Here is a 17,608-nt window from a genome sequence, read left to right as displayed (position 1 = left end):
GCTATTGTACAAAATTTCGGTGCATTGGCGTTAGGAGTGTATGAATTCTTCCAACTTTCTAAGTTCTTCCAATTGTCCTAATCTCTGTCATATGATCCAAATTTAAAATGTTGTTTTCTTGTTAGCTACTTCAAATAGCTGAACGACGTGGAAATGTATTATTGTCGTACAAATAAGGAACGAATTACATCGTTCTTCTATTGGTTGTTTAAATTTATATCAGTTATCTCATTTTTAACTTATTATTATAATTATTTCTTGTGTCGTTGTAATTTGATTATTACATGTGACCATCTTACAACTAACATTTCGTTTTCTTTTTGTTATTATAAAATAAATTTGCTAAATATAACTTTTCAATTTTTCTGTTTGTTTTTATGATTACCTTTGTTTCAATTTTTATTACTGACGTGCTTTTTTTATATATTTGACGGAAGGTTGCTTGTAAGAATGGGCTGAATTCAGTATTCTCTGAATGTAAATCTAATTCTGAGTTCCAATTGTCCATAAAATAGGAAAACTATTCTTATACCTATCTGTGCCGGAAAAGGGGCATCTTCATCTTAATACCTTTTCACATTTCTTGCTCGCATTTTCTACTCAGGATGAAAGGTCACTGGATTCTTTGTTAATTTCACAAAGGCTTTAACATCCGGTCTTGATCGGGTAGAGGCGGAAATTATAGAAACAAATTGTAAAGAAACTGAAGTGAATGAATTGCCCTGCAATCAAAGGCAAGTTAACGAGGCAACAGACAAAAGAATGGAACTAGACATTCGCTGTTAACTGAGCATTGAGACCGTGATTTGCTTTTCTGCCTGAACAGTTATCTTTATAAAATTGTTTTTGCAGTTCCTTTCACATGATTTATATTTATACTGAATTCATCATTCCATAATATTCTATATTAATCTATTTTTCCGTTTCTTTGAGATACTTTGTATTAAATATGGCATTCATTTTTCTGTGTGTAATAGATATGCAATTTAGAAGTTTTTCGTCTCTAAGGATTACAAATCCCTCTACTGTGCATAGAATTTTTAATATAAACGACAAAACACACACACACTTATTTACCGGCTATGAGGCCTAGTGCATTTCCGTTGTAACGATTAATCAAAAGTGCCAGGAAAGCTACCTAAAATATTAAAAAATGCAAATATGCAAACCAATACTTGTTTAACCCTACAATTCATGATTTTTTTAATGAAACGAAAAAATATATTCTGTTCTCCAGTCAATATATACACATGAAAAAATATTTAAAAAATGAAAAGTGAAAAATATTAATTTTATGAACAATTTTCATAAATGTGACAAATGGCAACATCATGCATTGAGTTGAGATTATTTATTATTCTTAGAATATACAAATTTCAACATAAAGCATATACAATTGAAGTTTTATTCAAAAATAGTGAAAAATATTAATTGTATGCACAATTCTCATGTGACATATGGCAACATCATGCATTGAGTTACTTTATTATTATCATAAGATACAAATTGCAACATTATACAGGGTTCTCCACGAAAAACTGGCCCACCTCATATCACTTGGTCTGAAACAAAACTTTCTCCTAAAACCTAAGTCAATGTGCTCTAGAAACAAGAACATGAGCAGATACGGGGGAGAGGTGAAGTGAAGTGACGTGACGTGACGTCACGTGACCAGATGGGGAAAGTAGTGGAATGGGCGAATGTAGATGAAATAATAGTTCGTGAATGTCTGACAAGATGAGGCGGTCCAGTTTTTCATGTGTCCAACCCTATACATTTCGGATTAAAAGTTGTGTCCACGTCACTGTCGTCAAAATCAAGATCCAATTCGCTACCACTGGGGATTTCTAGTATAATGCTTTGTGTCAATGGCCTCAAACACTTCCGTTGTCATCCACAAAGCGTATACGAGGGAGTGCTGAGAAGTATTGCGCTCTATCAAAAAAAAAAAAAAAGATCTAGGAGGCTGAAATTTGCAGGGTGTACTCGTCAATTCTTCTATATGTGATGCTGCAAAAATCTACTTTCTATGATTTTAACTTCCCATTGTTTTTCATGTCCAATGTGAAAATGGCAGCTCTTCCAGAAAAGCTCTCCAAAGACGTCATCCTGTTGCATGACAATGCCTCGCCACACACTGCAGGTGAAACAATGGTGACACGGACCTCCTTAGGCTTTCAAGTGTAGCCCCATCCACCTGATTCGCCGACCTGGCTCCATCTGACTATTATCTGCTCCCCCATCTGAAAAACACATAAAGCGACAACGATTTTCAACTTGATGACGCCCTTGGACAGCTTTTTCTGGAGGTGCTGCCATTTTCACTTTGTACCTGAAAAACAAAGGGAAGTTAAAATCATATAAAGTCGATTTTTCACCATTACATATAGAAGAATTGGCCAGTACACTCTGCAAATTTCAGCCTCTTAGCTCATTTCTTTCTGGGTAAGGCTCAATACTTATCAGCCTCCCCTCGTATTGTCAACTCCTTGATCTATTGTCCTGGAACACACCTCACACACAGCTAGATAAATCTCCAATGTTCAACAAACTTCCACAACTACAAATCACGCGATGACACCACATTCACATTCGAAGCTCACAGGAAGCAGTACAAATGTGCTACAATGCTTTACTTACTGTGGCTACAGCTGCTACTTCTTGCATCTTGCATCATGTTGCCAATTGGCAACAAGTATATTGGAATTGTAAAAGGCCCTGACTGCATAATGTTGCCATTTGGAAACAAGGTTATTATCGTAACAATAGCAAGCAAATGAATTGTTGCTACATATCCAGTCACATAAAGAGAACTTAAAACCTTCAAATTATTTTGTGTATTTTTTGCGAAAGTAAAAAATGTCATTTGATTGTACATAAAAATTACTAAATAATACGTAAAATGACCATGACCTTGACAAACGCGGTCATAGTACATTATTTAACATTAATGAGCGATTAAGTTCAATTCATGACATCTACTGCTACAAAGGGCAAACTCATATTTCATATTATAAAATGAAGCCATACAACTGCCATCTAGCAATTAGTTGACATAACTAGGATGCAGTAAATTTGATGTAGCCAAATGGCAACGCCATGCGCTCCCGAGAATTTCAATTAAAAAATGTTATTGATTATTGCATGTTGCTAATTCGATCAATGCATCAATTCTAGATAATCGGACAATATTTTCTGGAACTATCTCCTCTCTCTTCTTTTAACAGCTCTTCTCTCTTACCTTTTCCTCTCCTTCCGTATCTTCACCTCTTGTCTCCACTATGTTCTTCTCTTCACTTCTCTTCTCCTATCTCATATCTCTCCTCTCCTATCCTGTCTTCGACTCCCGACTCCGCAGCCCTCTTCTCCGCTTTTCTCTTTCCCATCTTTTACTGTACTTATCTTCTCATCTCCTTCTCTTCTCTTGTCATCTCTCCTCTCATTTAGTATTTTTCTTCTCCCTCTTCCCTCCATTTTCTTCATCTCTTCTCTTTCCTTTCCTCCTTACCCCCTTGCATCTCCTTTCTTTTCCTCTCATTTCTTCTCCTCTCTTTTCTCCCCTCCTCTGCTCTTCATCTTCTTCTAAACTCTCCTTTCCTCACCTCTCTTCCATTATTTTGTGTCATAAGGGATGACAGTAGGAAATGGATTTGCTTTAAGTAGAGGAACTCTATTTCTTTCATGAAGAATTATGTCATTTGTGATATACTAGAGAATTCTTTGTATTTTTAATACATAATACTTTTCTATATACGTTTCGTGTATTTCATACGTTTCTATTGTGCATGTGTCAACCATGAAATTTAGCTAAACTCTATATGCAACCCACCAACTCCTTGTGCAAGTTGGGTTGTTTGATGGACGCTGTATATACACGCATACTACAGGGAGGTTATTTCAGTCGTTCACCGCCAGCGTGGCGGCCGGTCGGCGGACTCTTCATGCAACAGGTCCCGGCAAATTGCGTTCAGGAAGTCCGTAACAGAAACCGCTTGTTTTGTAATGTTTCCACTTTTCACAATTACAGTTACAATTACAATTGAAATAAGCACGTACCTTGTCGCAAGGATGCTGGAAAAGGTGTCCTCCCACATACAAATATTTCTGGCACCTTATTTCTGACATCTAATCTTAGATTAGACATCGCTACTTAACCTCAGTTGACAGAAAGGAAGACAGCATCCCGGCGCATAAAGCAAACCGAAAGCGTAAAATGATATTTAAAAGTAATAATAATGATGATCACTAACCTCCTGTGTTATAAGAGATGTTGAAAATGACCTACTTCAACAGCAATACAACACGTTTCTTAGGTTCAAGAGATCCTGTGTCTCGTAATTGCCTGACCACTTTTCTGCAAGAATTCGTTTTCACGTAATTATCGTACATAAAAACTCTCTGTTCAAGACTATATTTGTTTAACGACATAAGTAATGAATGAATAACAATTAACACACAATAAAGCACTGGCCATGAGTAGCACATTACAATAACACAGTATAAGCAACACGCGTACTGTTGAACGCAAACAGAATTGAACATGAACGAACACTGACGTCTGGTAGCCGACAGTGTTGCTAACCATTTTTCAGCAATGTCCCTACAGACGTAGTCAAAATGTCCCTACAACTGACCAAATGTCCCTACGCCAAGTAAAGTAACTAAAAAAACAACACCTCATTAGCATGCAAAACAGAAGATAAAATATACACATTTACTTACCAAATCTTTCTGCTCGGTGCTTCCACAATTAATGAAGGAGCGAATTTACAATACATGACCCCTCCCCGATTTTTGTAATATTTTGCATACTCACTAATTGAGGCCTCCTAATCACGAATTTCAAGTTAAGATTTGGGGGGTCACGTGTAGAAATTGCAAAATAAGTGACATTGAGTGGTCCGCGATCGGCACGATTGCTTATTATTTACCGGAAGATTTTGTGTTTCCAATACTTAAAAAACGAAATATACATTCCTGATATTACTACGACCCCAAATTTTAACTATGTTTGCCTATCCTAACCTAACCTAACCGTACCTGAATGGTTCGTGGGGCTATCCGTCAATGGTTTGTTGGGCTACCCGTGCATGTTTTTTTCGAGCCCAAATTTTAACTATGTTTGCCTAACCTAACTTAACCTAAACTTACCGAGAATGGTCAGTGGGGCTATTCCTGAATGGTTTTGCGGTAATTGTGATTACGAACCGATAAAAAATATTATTTTCGTAGCACTTTAACGGGAAACGTTCATCATCGAAGACGCTATTTTCGTATCCTGCAATTTTATGATTGATGTACTGTTGCCAAATTTACCTGTAATCAAATCAGTTCTTCTACATCGTGATTGTCGCTGTCACATGTAAGCACGTTCTTTGGGCAATATACTGAAATCCATAAGTTTATTAATTAGCCCACAGCCATCCTTCTGCACACTCCACCTAACAATCTGTACAACATTAACAACTTTTTTACTGTTCTCTTCCGCCATTCTTACACGATCCATGCTCTCCAAGTATGAAATCAACAGTGTGGCAACGCTGTAGACAGCGTAACTAATTGTAATTTGTTCATATCAACAAATATGGCTACCATACTTGTATACGGAGAATCATTGCAAGAATTGAAAAGCTTATTTTACAACTTCTACACGTTAATGAACATTTTTCCCCCTCACCCCAACATGTTAATTTGAGATAAATCATCACGAATAATTATTTCGTGAGTATAAGACGTAGCATAGAAATTACAGAAGGGTCCGGTATTGTAAATTCTTGCCTTAATGAATAATAGGGTTGCGCGGGACAGAATTTTTTGGGTCGGGACGGGATCGGGACGGTAATTTTTTTAAATCCCGACATTCGGGACTGAAAAATTTGCAATTTCCCGACCAAGTCGGAAAATTTTCGGGACGGGAAATGTTCGAAATTTCCCGAAGCACTGGAAATCTCGAATTTTACAAGTCATTTTCACTTTAAGTGATTGTTTTTGCATTTCTAGAATAAAAACTTACAACTTTCGATAAGTTCCAGAAACTTACAAGGCAGAAAACGTCGAGAATTAACGACTTTTTAAAGTAAAGAATCCAGCACACCCCTAATGAATAACGTTGAGTCGTTTACTGTTGATTATGTTATTTGAAGTCATACATGCTGCTGCTGTGAAGAGATAGATGTTGGTTGGTGATGCTGTATTTCCTGCATTCTTTAACAATTTTGGTCCCATTTTATTTCCCTTTTTTGTTTTTGTATCACTTAACATTGAAAATATTCTTTCCGTTTCCGCGTTAGAATGCGGCAATGTTAGCACTATTTTCGCGAGAGTGGAAATGTTTTCAAAAAGGAACTTGCCTTGAAAGTTTTTGGTAACCGATAACATGTTCCAAAATTCTGATGGAGATCTGTTAGTTAGTTCTTTTTTCTCCTCCTCGCTAAAGTATCCAGATAAACTAATTCATAAAATGTAATTTACCAAGATTGAAAAAAGTACCTACGTTTTCCCTCATTTGGCAAAATCTGTCCCTACGTTCCTACGCGGGCGAAATTTAGTGAAAAGTCCCTATGCGTAGGGACATGTCCCTACGGTTGGCATCACTGCCGACACGTGCAGTATGAAGCGCCCTCTCGCGGCTGACAACTCACCCAACCTCCGATAAGCTGCCGGCGCTGTCGCGACAACTGAGGATAAAGTAGCGATGACTAATCTAAGATTAGATGTCAGAAATAATGTGCCAGAAATATTTGTAATTGCGAGGACACCTTTTCCAGCATCCTTGCGACAAGGTACGTGCTTATTTCAATTGTAACTGTAATTGTGAAAAGTGGAAACATTAGAAAACAAGCGGTTTCTGTTACGGACTTCCTGTAATGCAATTTGCCGGGACCTGTTGCATGAAGAGTCCGCCGAACGGCCGCTACGCTGGCGGTGAACGACTGAAATAACCTCCCTGTACATGCTGCTTAAGCGCTCGTCGCATTGAAAGTGAATTTCTTTCCATTCTTCCTTATTTATCCTTTGCATCTCCTTTCGTGACGTGAGTGAGTCACTTCGCATGTTGAGATCGCAACGAGGAAACAAGACGAGTTCCGGGGAACACCCAGTGGTCTCGTTGGTTAGCGAAATGAAGAAAGAGAAATGTCTTTGTTGGGATGCTTATGTGTTCTCAGAAATATATATATATATATATATATATACAGTAGAGCGTCGATTATCCGAACGTCGGTCAACCGAACGACCGCTTAACCGAACTGTGTACTCGCTCGCACCTGTTACTCTCCCACCCTACCGTCCATCATCCCCCTCACTCCCAAACCAAGTTTCCCACAGTAGTCGCCGCACTGAACCACCGCTGGCGGAACATTGCTTCTAATGGGGCCTTCATAAGGCGCTGCTGACCAAAATAAAGGATTTTTTTAAAAGTTAATTTTGTGTACTGTGTGTATTGTTCATGCAAAATGCGTATGTAATATGTACATATTTTTGTTTAATAAACTGTACCACATACTATATATTCCTACTAAAGTTGCCTTTGTACGTTACTTTGTAATACTTAAAGAGATGCCTGTTTTTATGAATAAATTTACTGTACAGTACTTCTTTTTGGCAAATAAACATGTACAGTTCGATTATCCGAACAAACCAGTTTTCCGAACACCCATGCCCCCCAATTACTTCGGATAATCGACGCTCTACTGTATATATAACACGCACGCGCCTCGGGAGCCTAAACATTAAGTATTCGACTCATATTTTGGCCATCAAAATATTCCGGCTTAGAATTCGGGTCGGGAAATGGTTGTTCTTTGGGAGTGTCCCATCATCAACTTCATCGTCGTTATTAGCCTAGGAGGCAAAACAAGTGACATAAGCAAGAAAAATTACGAATATACGTATATACACATGCGGGAATCTCCAATGAGATGACAGGGAGATTTCGCCTATTTTACAAGGAAGATGCATGAGGGACGTACACAATGCGTATATACGCCAGCATAACAAAAATACTATGAGTTTTCTGTAATTTCTGAATTATTTAGAGAACGTCTGGCGGATTTCTAACTTTGTTCTTCTAAGGAAATTCAAATTTGTTGCTGAATTCAGAAAGCAGCAACTTTGACGTAATTTATATTTGAGGATAACTGCTGTATTCCATTATTTACGTCTCTACTCAGTAATTAAAAATCGATATTGGAGTGCTACAAAGTAGTAATGGATAAACTGTGATTTTTGTAATACAAGGGTCAACTGTAATTGCTTCAGTTAATTTTAACTGTGATTTTGTGCGATTGCTATTCACACGGGATCGCATGAATTAGGCGATTCGCGCAGTAAAATGATCCGGCAAAATTTAATTTCTCACATGTTAAAAGAGAACAAAGGAGATGTAACAGTCGACCACAGTTCGAATTCCAGTCCAATCAAATTTGTGATTGTGATGTACGAACCACAGTGATTTGATCACAGATCTGTAAATTCGTAACATCACTACTACAGAGCATGCACCAGTCCGAAGGCGTCATAACTTACGACATCTGTGAGTACAACGGTGTGTACTGATCTAATTGGTACGTCTGCACCTCGTTGCTAGGCGTTTACGTCACGCCTCGAGTAAACACTTGTTTCTTTTTATTATACTTATTCTCTGTGAATTTCCCGGAGCCCAGATCGTGAGGGCAACTCAATCTAAGTGCTTTCTTTCCTCGTGACGGTGTTCTCGGGTTTCACTTAAACGTTGCTAGTTTCCTGTTCATCATCTTCTGGGAAACGGGAGGAATGAAGAAGCCGCAAGATTCTGCGTCGACGAACATTAATTAATACAGAAACATATTAGACGAAGAGCGCCGTCGCTGAGAAGCGGTTTCCGATTGCACACAAGGCCCTCCGGCAGACGGAGAAGCAAGCAATGGAGATTGATCTATTTTAGGGGCGAAAGTTAACACGGAAAGTAACCCTGTACACTTTCTGTAACTTGGAAGTCTATCTTTTACGTACGTCAAACATCCTACTCTTCCCGATAGCAGGTCTTGCTTTTGCTAACCTAGCAGTGATTTATCCACTCATTCCCAATGGCCCAACATTTTTTGTTTCATTTTGGTGCTAAATTCACTATTTCTTTAAAAACGTGATTACACCCTAAGATTGAAAATTCTAGAAAAATTCTGGTTAAACACGAAAAATTTGCTTAACAAATATGAAAAAAATATATAGCTGTTGCCTCAGTTTTTCGTAATTTGGAGAGTTTTGTTATCGAAAAGTTGAAGACAATAAAATACAGCTCGCATGACGATGCACAAAAAAAGCCGTTTTTTTAAAATTCAGTGCGAAACGATCCGGTAAAGTGCCATTTTGCGATCAGCACAAATATTGGAATGTTGACCAGCGTTATAGCTGATGGCTTTCTAAGGTGAATTTATGAACGTACATTTCTAAAAACAATTGACAATCGAAAAGTAAAGAGTAAAAGTTATGTAATGAAAATGTACGTTAAGTGTTCTACTATTAACGTATACAGTTTATTAGGATTTTCAAATCTGCTTTCTTATATGAACTGAAGCAATGGTTTCACAATTACGTCAAAATACAGTACATTCGGGAACATTTAAAAACCTAAAAGTGAATATTAATTATCGAGTCTGAAGAACACCAGGTAACACTGATCAATTTTTTATGTGTGTCTTGAAAACTGCATACTTCACACATCAATTTTTATTCTTAAAGAAATGTGTTCACTTTCAATTTTTTTCACTCCTGTCACAATGAAACCAGCATGAATGGACAAGGAAAGGTGAGGAACCATCCCTGACTTTAGCTAAAGGTACCATAGCAGCATTAGCCTAAATTGACTGAGGACAGACAGGAAAAAACAGTGTAGCCGTCAGTGTGGTTTGAACCTGTAACCTTCGGAACCTTTACTCTTTTATATTTGTTGGCGAAAAGTGGAAACGGTCGAACCAGATGCAAACTCTCTCTCTCTTTTTAACAGAAAATCTTTGAAGGGTGTCTTCCACTCATGAATATTTCCATTTGCGTTACACGAAGACTCTGATTCTCTGGAATGAAAAATGTTGAATTCACAATAGCTCCATTAAATATTTCATGCACCTTGAGTACCTCTGCACCAGGACGTATGCAGAACCATCCTCTGACGCGATGCAAATAAGACCTGCGCAAGACGGATTGCGTGGATCAACAGTGAACATTTTCATCACTTTCAATCAAGTATCCCTGTACTTACAATGCAATAACTAAAGCTATTGTAGCACAAAAATCCAAAATAAAATATGCACTGATATCACTATTATCAATAAAAACGTTAAAAACTACTGTTGACAATACTTGTATTCTAATTGTCGTAAAGTTGGCAACACTAACTAAAGTTAATTGTTTTAAAAATACGTACTTATACGTCTACCTATTGTGCTGCTTGAAAACAGGATGAATGTAGTTTAATGTGTGTTTACAAACACACAAAGTTTACAAAAAGTTTTAAAAGTTTAAAAAGAGACATAATCACATGTATTTGTATAATACGTATGTACATAAATTGTTTTTATTTTCCGTTGAAATATTGTGTAGTTTCTAATTGGTGTTCCGTGTAATGGTTATCATTACAAGTGAAAATTGTATATTTTAAAATAAAAGATTTTGATGTAGTTATTCCAAATATGTAGCGATACAGTATATTATCAGTCAGCATTATCTTACGGGCATCATAATAATTCCCCGCAGTTTCCACCCTCAGGGCTGGTCGGGAACGATGTCAAAGCCCCTCCAATTTTCTTTCTCTCCACTAATCTTCTCTTCAACTTATCACAAATCCTTCCCTCTTCTTTCCACTCCTTTCATATTCGAGTCGTACGTCTCCATTGGTACATCCTCCTCAAATGTAGGTACCACATCATTCATACATTCTCTGCTTCTCTGCACTACTTTTCCCATCACTTTCTTGATGTTCTCATTATGTGTTTTGTCTTGTCTTTCCTACAATACACCTGAAATATCTCATTTCTCTATTGTATACACATTTTCTCATATATTTTCCTAACTCGGCACGTCTTGGAGAGAGGATGTTGAATTCTATATCCTAATTACCTCAAGTGTCCTAAATAAAACGTTGAATTCATATAATAATGGAAAGATAATACTGCCAAGCCAAAAAAGACGTCATATATTCTTGTGCGAAATTCATGGAGAACCTGCGCATGCCCAAGTAAAAGAACCTACACAGGTTGTCCAAAAAAGTTCAGCACAATAGGAAATTGCAAGTTCTATTCAATATGACCATATTTAGCTTTACGTGTACGGCTTCAAATGGAAATTCAAATATTAACGATTCCATAATAGACTACTTATGACATACAGCGTACAATTTCCGCTCATACTGTCTTTCCTGACACATAACTTTTTACTCCGCTTTATGTACAGATACGGTAATCGAGACTGAGTCTACAGTGGAATTCGAACCACTGTGTGCCTGCTCCGGGTATCGAACCCACGACCCCATGATTAGAAGACAACATCATTATCACTATCGGGGAAGCCAGTAGAACGAATTTACTACTAGGAGAATTAAACAATGAAACATGGGTGCATCCTCCCCACAGTCAATAGACGCAGGAATGCGACTGATTTAAAGTGGAACTTTCGGAACAATTGTCGCTACGTGCAGTCGGATATCCTGCGTGGAAACGCGCAACGCCATTTAATCAGTCCATCTGTCGCGTGCCTGACGGCCCGACCGTAAAGATGTCAAATTTACGATAGCTAGGTGCGCGTGTATGTGTGTGTCAACGTGCCCCCTTTCCATTATCTGTTTCTTTTTTCCCGCCTGAACACCGACTTCAACTTGAGGCATCGGTCAGGTACAGTGGATATCATTGCCTAGCATCAGACACTCGTATTTCACCACAGCTCTACGCTAATCAGTCATTGTTTTCCTTGTGGATGGCGTGCGCATTTGTCCCACCCGGGGTCACCAGAGATAATGTAGGCACGAAGAGTACACTACCTTCTAGATTACACTGCACAACACGAAATTTGTCCTTTAGATGAAAATGTGTGTTTCTAATGTATTTGTGCATGACAAAAATGAATCTGCAATTTGTTTCCGTGTATCATGTGTCATTTAGTCAAAAACACAAAATTTGAAAGTTACATAAGAAACATATGGTAGAATGGCCGATAGTGTGTTTCTCCTGTATTACAAAGAATGAATGCTTCAAATTGTAAAATGGTGTGACAGGATAAGATGCATGCAACAAGGTTACACGAAATACTGTTGCTTCCTATGTGAGTGGGGCAGTCGGGACAGAGCTAATCATTATGTCCGTAAACACTGGCCGCCACGTCAGGCGTACAATACTGGCACCAATAACATATCACGAGATCCTATTGAGAAGTTCCAAAATGTGGATGCAGCAACGAGGAAGAAGCTTCACGCCCACCATAGGTGCATAGCGTTTCTCGTCCGTCTCTCTAGTCAAGAATAAGTTTTTCTTACTCGACTGCGTATTGAACACAGCCGTCTAACCCATGGCCATTTGCTGAAAGGGTTGGACCCTCCGATCTGTCGTATTTGTAATGTCGTTTTAAGTATTCTACTATTCTTGTTGAATGTGCCGATTTTGCTTTCCTCCGGCAGACTTTTTAATCTTCCCAGCTGTTTGTCATCCCTGTTGGGAGATGATGACAATGTTTTATCAAATGATTTTAGCTTTTTGAGAAGAGCTCGTCTGTAAGGAAGCTTTTAGTTAATTCGACTTTTTAATGTGTTGTTTCTGTCTTGTGCAGGTTCCTCTACAACCTCGCGCTTTTTACACTCCTTACATTTTAAGTAAGAATCTTAGATAAGGGGATATTTCCCCGCATATATTGAAGGGCACAAAATGGCCACACTTGCCGACGAAACCAAAAATTTTAATTCAATCAATCAAATTACACTTTGTGGACTCACATGTGGGCTTTTTGCAGCAAAACCTGGGAGCAGTCAGGGACGAACATTACTGCGTTTGAAAAGGGTTTCAGAAGACGTTGGAACGGCTGTATGCTTGCTGACTATTGTTGGTCAGGGAGATCGCTGCAGATATGTACAAGCGTAAAAGCTCCACAACGTCATTTTCGTAGGTATTGTTACTGTTACTGTATTTTAATATACCTTTCAGACATACTTGTAGGAATGCATCAGGTGGCTGTCCAATGAAAATGATGCGTGATAGAAGCATACGGTTTTCACACTTCAATTCTGTATCCTTTGTTTAGTCCAAATCACATATCATCTAAAGGACAGACAATGTCTTCAAATTTGTTGTGCAGTGTTATTAGCGAAAACAATATCGAATATTAACAAGGCGGAGAAATGTTCATAATATCACGTTACGAGTATACTCGAATGTTTTGGAAACATTATGGCTGCAGGGTAGTGTTTGTTCATAGAATTGATGTCCTACCTTGACATATATTTATATTTCTGTTATTTTTCGTCCGTTTTCTGCATATCTAGGTTAAGATCAAGATTAAGGAGATAAGAGAATAAATTTATTCCTTAACCTGGTTTAGAACATAAGACTTATTTTGCAGAATAATAAACTAATCATCTCACCACACTGGCCAGGCACAATGATAATACGAGGTGCATCCAAAAAACGAGACTGTTCCTAAAGAAGGAAAACATAGATAATCTAATATGTGTTCATGTAAAAGTAGAGCAACATATCGATAATTGTTTAGACATGTTACAAAAGTAGTCCACTAATTCAGTTTTCCACCAGAGGTTAAGTGAACGCATGTAGGAGCTATCCAACATGAATTTGAAACAGAAGCAAAGGACAGCTATCAAGTTTTGCGAGAGACTGAAGAAGACAACTACGAGAACACACGAACTACCTCTCAAAAGAAGAGGTTCAAAGCAGTATTTCAAAAGAGGATGGGCAGATAGCACAAGCGCATTCAGATGCAAGGAGAGTACTTTGAACCATGTGTTTACTCTTTTATATGATTAATGCCCCTCGTAAACATTTTCATAGATGTGAGAATAATGGGAGAGAGGGTTAGGAAAGGGAAACATGCGCTGTTTTAAAGTTTACGGTGTAAAATTGGCAAGAGTGTTTATTGTTTGCATATTTGCAATATTTGAGTTTAAATTCACATTATGCACAAATGATCAGCCGTGGCTGGCTTATACGTAGTTTATCTACAGGTGTATAAGCCTAAATCTGCTTTTTTGTAGTCAGAAAAACACATGGTTTGTTTATAGAAAGCAACAAGAAATTTATTCAAAGTACTTGCCCTCCCGAGCTACACATTTTGCCCACCTCTCGGGCAATTTGTGGATACCACGCCAAAAAAAGATCCTTCTCTTTCGAGGCAAACCACTCATCAAGCCATTTTCGGATGTCTGCATACGAATCGAAGTGCTGCTCAGCGAAGGCGTGGCCCATTGACGAAAACAGATGGTAGTCGGATGGGGCCAGGTCTGGTGAATAGGCGGGATGGGGTAGCACCTCCCAGTTGCGTGTCTCCAAGTAGTTTTGGACCAGTCTTGACGTGTGCGATGGGGCGTTGTCGTGAAGGAAAATCAGCTTGTCATGTCTTTGTTGATAATCCGGTCTTTTGTCACACAGAGCACGGTGCAATTTGATCAGTTGTTGGTGGTAGCGGTGGGCAGTGATAGTTTCACCAGGTTTCAAGAGCTCAAAGTAGACGATACCCTGTTGATCCCACCAAAGACACAGCATCGTCTTCCGGCCGAAGCGATTTGGTCTCGAGGAAGATGTTGATGGTTGGCCTGGATCAACCCACGATTTCTTGCGTTTAGGATTCTCGAAATATATCCACTTTTCATCGCCAGTCACAATCCCATGCAGGAAAGACTTTCTTTTTTGTCTGACAAGCAAGATTTCGCATGTGTTTTGGCGACTCTCCAGCTGCCGATCGGTCAATTCATGCGGCACCCATTTTCCGATCTTTTGAACATTTCCCATGGCACGTAGATGCATGGAAATGGCTGCTTGAGTAACACCCAATTGCTCGGCAAGCATCTCTTGCGTTTGGGTATCGTCCTCGTCCAAAAGAGCTTGCAATTGATGGTCCTCAACCTTCCTGGGCTGATTTTCACGCTTCTTGTCGCTCAGGTCAAAATTGCCGTCTTTGAACCGACGAAACCAATCCCTGCACGTTGTTTCCGATACAGCACTGTCACCATACGCCTCCACAAGCATTCGATGCGATTCGGCAGCCGATTTCTTCAAATGGAAGTAGAAAAGCAGAGCTTCCCACATATGCTATTTTTCTGGCACAAAACTAGACATGCTTACCACAGGAACACTGTCTGTTGTTGTCTGCACGTGCTGACGATGTGCACTCATACAAACACCAGGTATGGCGTGCCCATGGTAGCTTCATACGCTCACTAACGCCATCTATGAGCAAACAGCAGATTTAAGCTTATACACCGGTATTAACTATTAAACTACTAGTAACTATTAAAATGTCGCTCCATCCAAAATCGAACCCAGGTAAAATCTACAAATCATTCTCGCATTATATGATTACAGAATAAGACGGAGTTGATCAACAACTCTTCTCGGTAACTCACATGCAAATACACGCGTGGTGCAATGCAATAGCAATTCGTGTAAATAAAAGAGAAATCAGACTAGTAACAGTGAACACTGGAGGGAAAATACTTAATTGTGTAAGGAAATGAATGAGTCATTGTGTAGCTTTCAGTATTTTCACTTTTATTATAGTTAGTGTTCGTAGTAACAAAAGTAATAATATTTATCTCCTCTCAAAAAGAGAGCGAATTTCGTATAAACTTCCCTTTCCTTGTCGTTAAAATATTGAAAGGACTAGAATGAACCGATATGGTTGTATTATCTTTCAAACAGAAACGTAAGAGAGAAATATTTGAAGTTCAAGAAGATGAATAGTTTCAAAGGTCACGCTTATGAACCCTGGATGAACTTTCGGTGGACCTACCTGATACGAAACCAGGAAGAGCGAACGGATTCGCTATAGAAAGGCAACAATGGGGAACGGAGGTTGGATCGCGGAAGCAAGCGTGGGTGAAAGGGAAGCAAAGCGTATTCCTGAATGCGCTTGTTCCGTTGCCATCCGTCGATTCTAATTTGTTTTCCTCCATGAAAAATCCACGTTAACAGTCGAACAATGGAGGCTCGTCCAATGAGCTCTTCCGCATTCCTGGATAGCCACAATCGATATCCTCATTGTTGAAAAGGAAAGAAATAGTGTCGTGCTCCCACGCTAGAGAATACCTCCTCAACCAAAAACCCTTACGAGAGAGAATTGATGTTATTTCGGATGTAAATCAAAAGAGATCATTTTTTGTTATCAAATTTAAAAATTAACCATTAAGGAAGTAGATATATATACTGCTGACAGGGCCGGATTAAGTTGGGTGTTATTGATGCTGCAGCATTAGGCCCATTCCTGAAATAGGCCCAGATGAAAACAGACGAGAATTTTCCGAAAGCTGAACAGTTTTCTCTTGCTATATTAACCTCAAAATAAATCTTAGAATGAAATTTGGAGCCCCAATTTCGGACGCCTAGACACAGGTAGTAAATTTTTCACCTTGAAAGTTATTTGTACAGAAAAATCAACGGTATGCAGCATCAGACCCAATTTCGTCTTAATCCGGCCCTCACTGCTGAGACTATGGTATGAAAGAATAGGAACATTATATTTTGACACAGTATAGGGTTGCTAAAATCCGAAATAAGTACTTTGTATTCTTGTATATTTACCTATTTCAGGTTGTTTTTCTATCTAAATAGATTAGGCACGAAGATGAGGATGAATAGTGATTAGATTAAATTGGTGTTTGAAATCGAACCCGGAACATTCGGATTCGTGATATCGTGAATCAAAAATTGAACGCACCTAGCCATTGGGCTATTAGGAAATAAAGGAACATAAATTATGCAATAATGAAATGAAAACATGAAAGAGTATGAGCAAGAGAGCATTTAGATAATTATTATCTTAATTATGCATTGTAATGATTGAATTTACTACACCATCAAGTTTCCAAGGAAGAGTTTCAGCATTTAAATCTCTGTTTCATGTAAGACAGTATGTACGTATAATATTTTTATAAAAGTGAATAATTGGTATGAAGAAAAATAGCATCATATTTTTAAAAACACTAGAAATGAACATAATGGCTTTTGATATTGCTCTGTTTTAATTAATTCTACTGTAAGTAACTGCGTGGGAATAATGCAGTCACGTGTTACACATAAGTACGAATGCAATTAAAATTCATGATTGTTTTAATAATTGGATACATGTTTTATCTCTCTCTTCCCTCCTCCTAACTGTTTCATCCTATTTTTGTGAAAATTGGGTTACAGCCACGCCCATTGCACGCCCGTCCTTTTCTCCTTCCTTGTGTATGTGACGCCTTGTACAATTAAAATCAAAATAAGTTGATTTCCATTCATAAACGTTTACAGGGAGTTTCATTATTTTTCCATTCTTACCTGCTAAATAGAAGAATCTGCGCTAATGGTAGCGAATGTAACCCCAAAATGTTCTATTTAGATTCGTAACGTTTATCGACTATCGTACCACGAATTGTCTTCCT

General features: G+C 38.4%; 1 protein-coding gene across 1 annotated transcript in view; it reads left to right on the top strand.

The window, feature by feature from the left end:
* The window catches only part of LOC145989825 (uncharacterized), a 157,972-nt gene that overhangs the window by 123,857 nt on the left and 16,507 nt on the right, over positions 1 to 17,608 (top strand). The window lies entirely within an intron of this gene.

The sequence above is a fragment of the Lepisma saccharinum genome, chromosome 1 (genome assembly GCF_977018435.1).
Source record: "Lepisma saccharinum chromosome 1, izLepSacc3.1, whole genome shotgun sequence".
Classification (NCBI taxonomy): Eukaryota; Metazoa; Arthropoda; class Insecta; order Zygentoma; family Lepismatidae; genus Lepisma; species Lepisma saccharinum.
The sequence above is the reverse complement of the archived record's forward strand: the minus strand, read 5'-3'. Positions and strand labels throughout refer to the sequence as shown.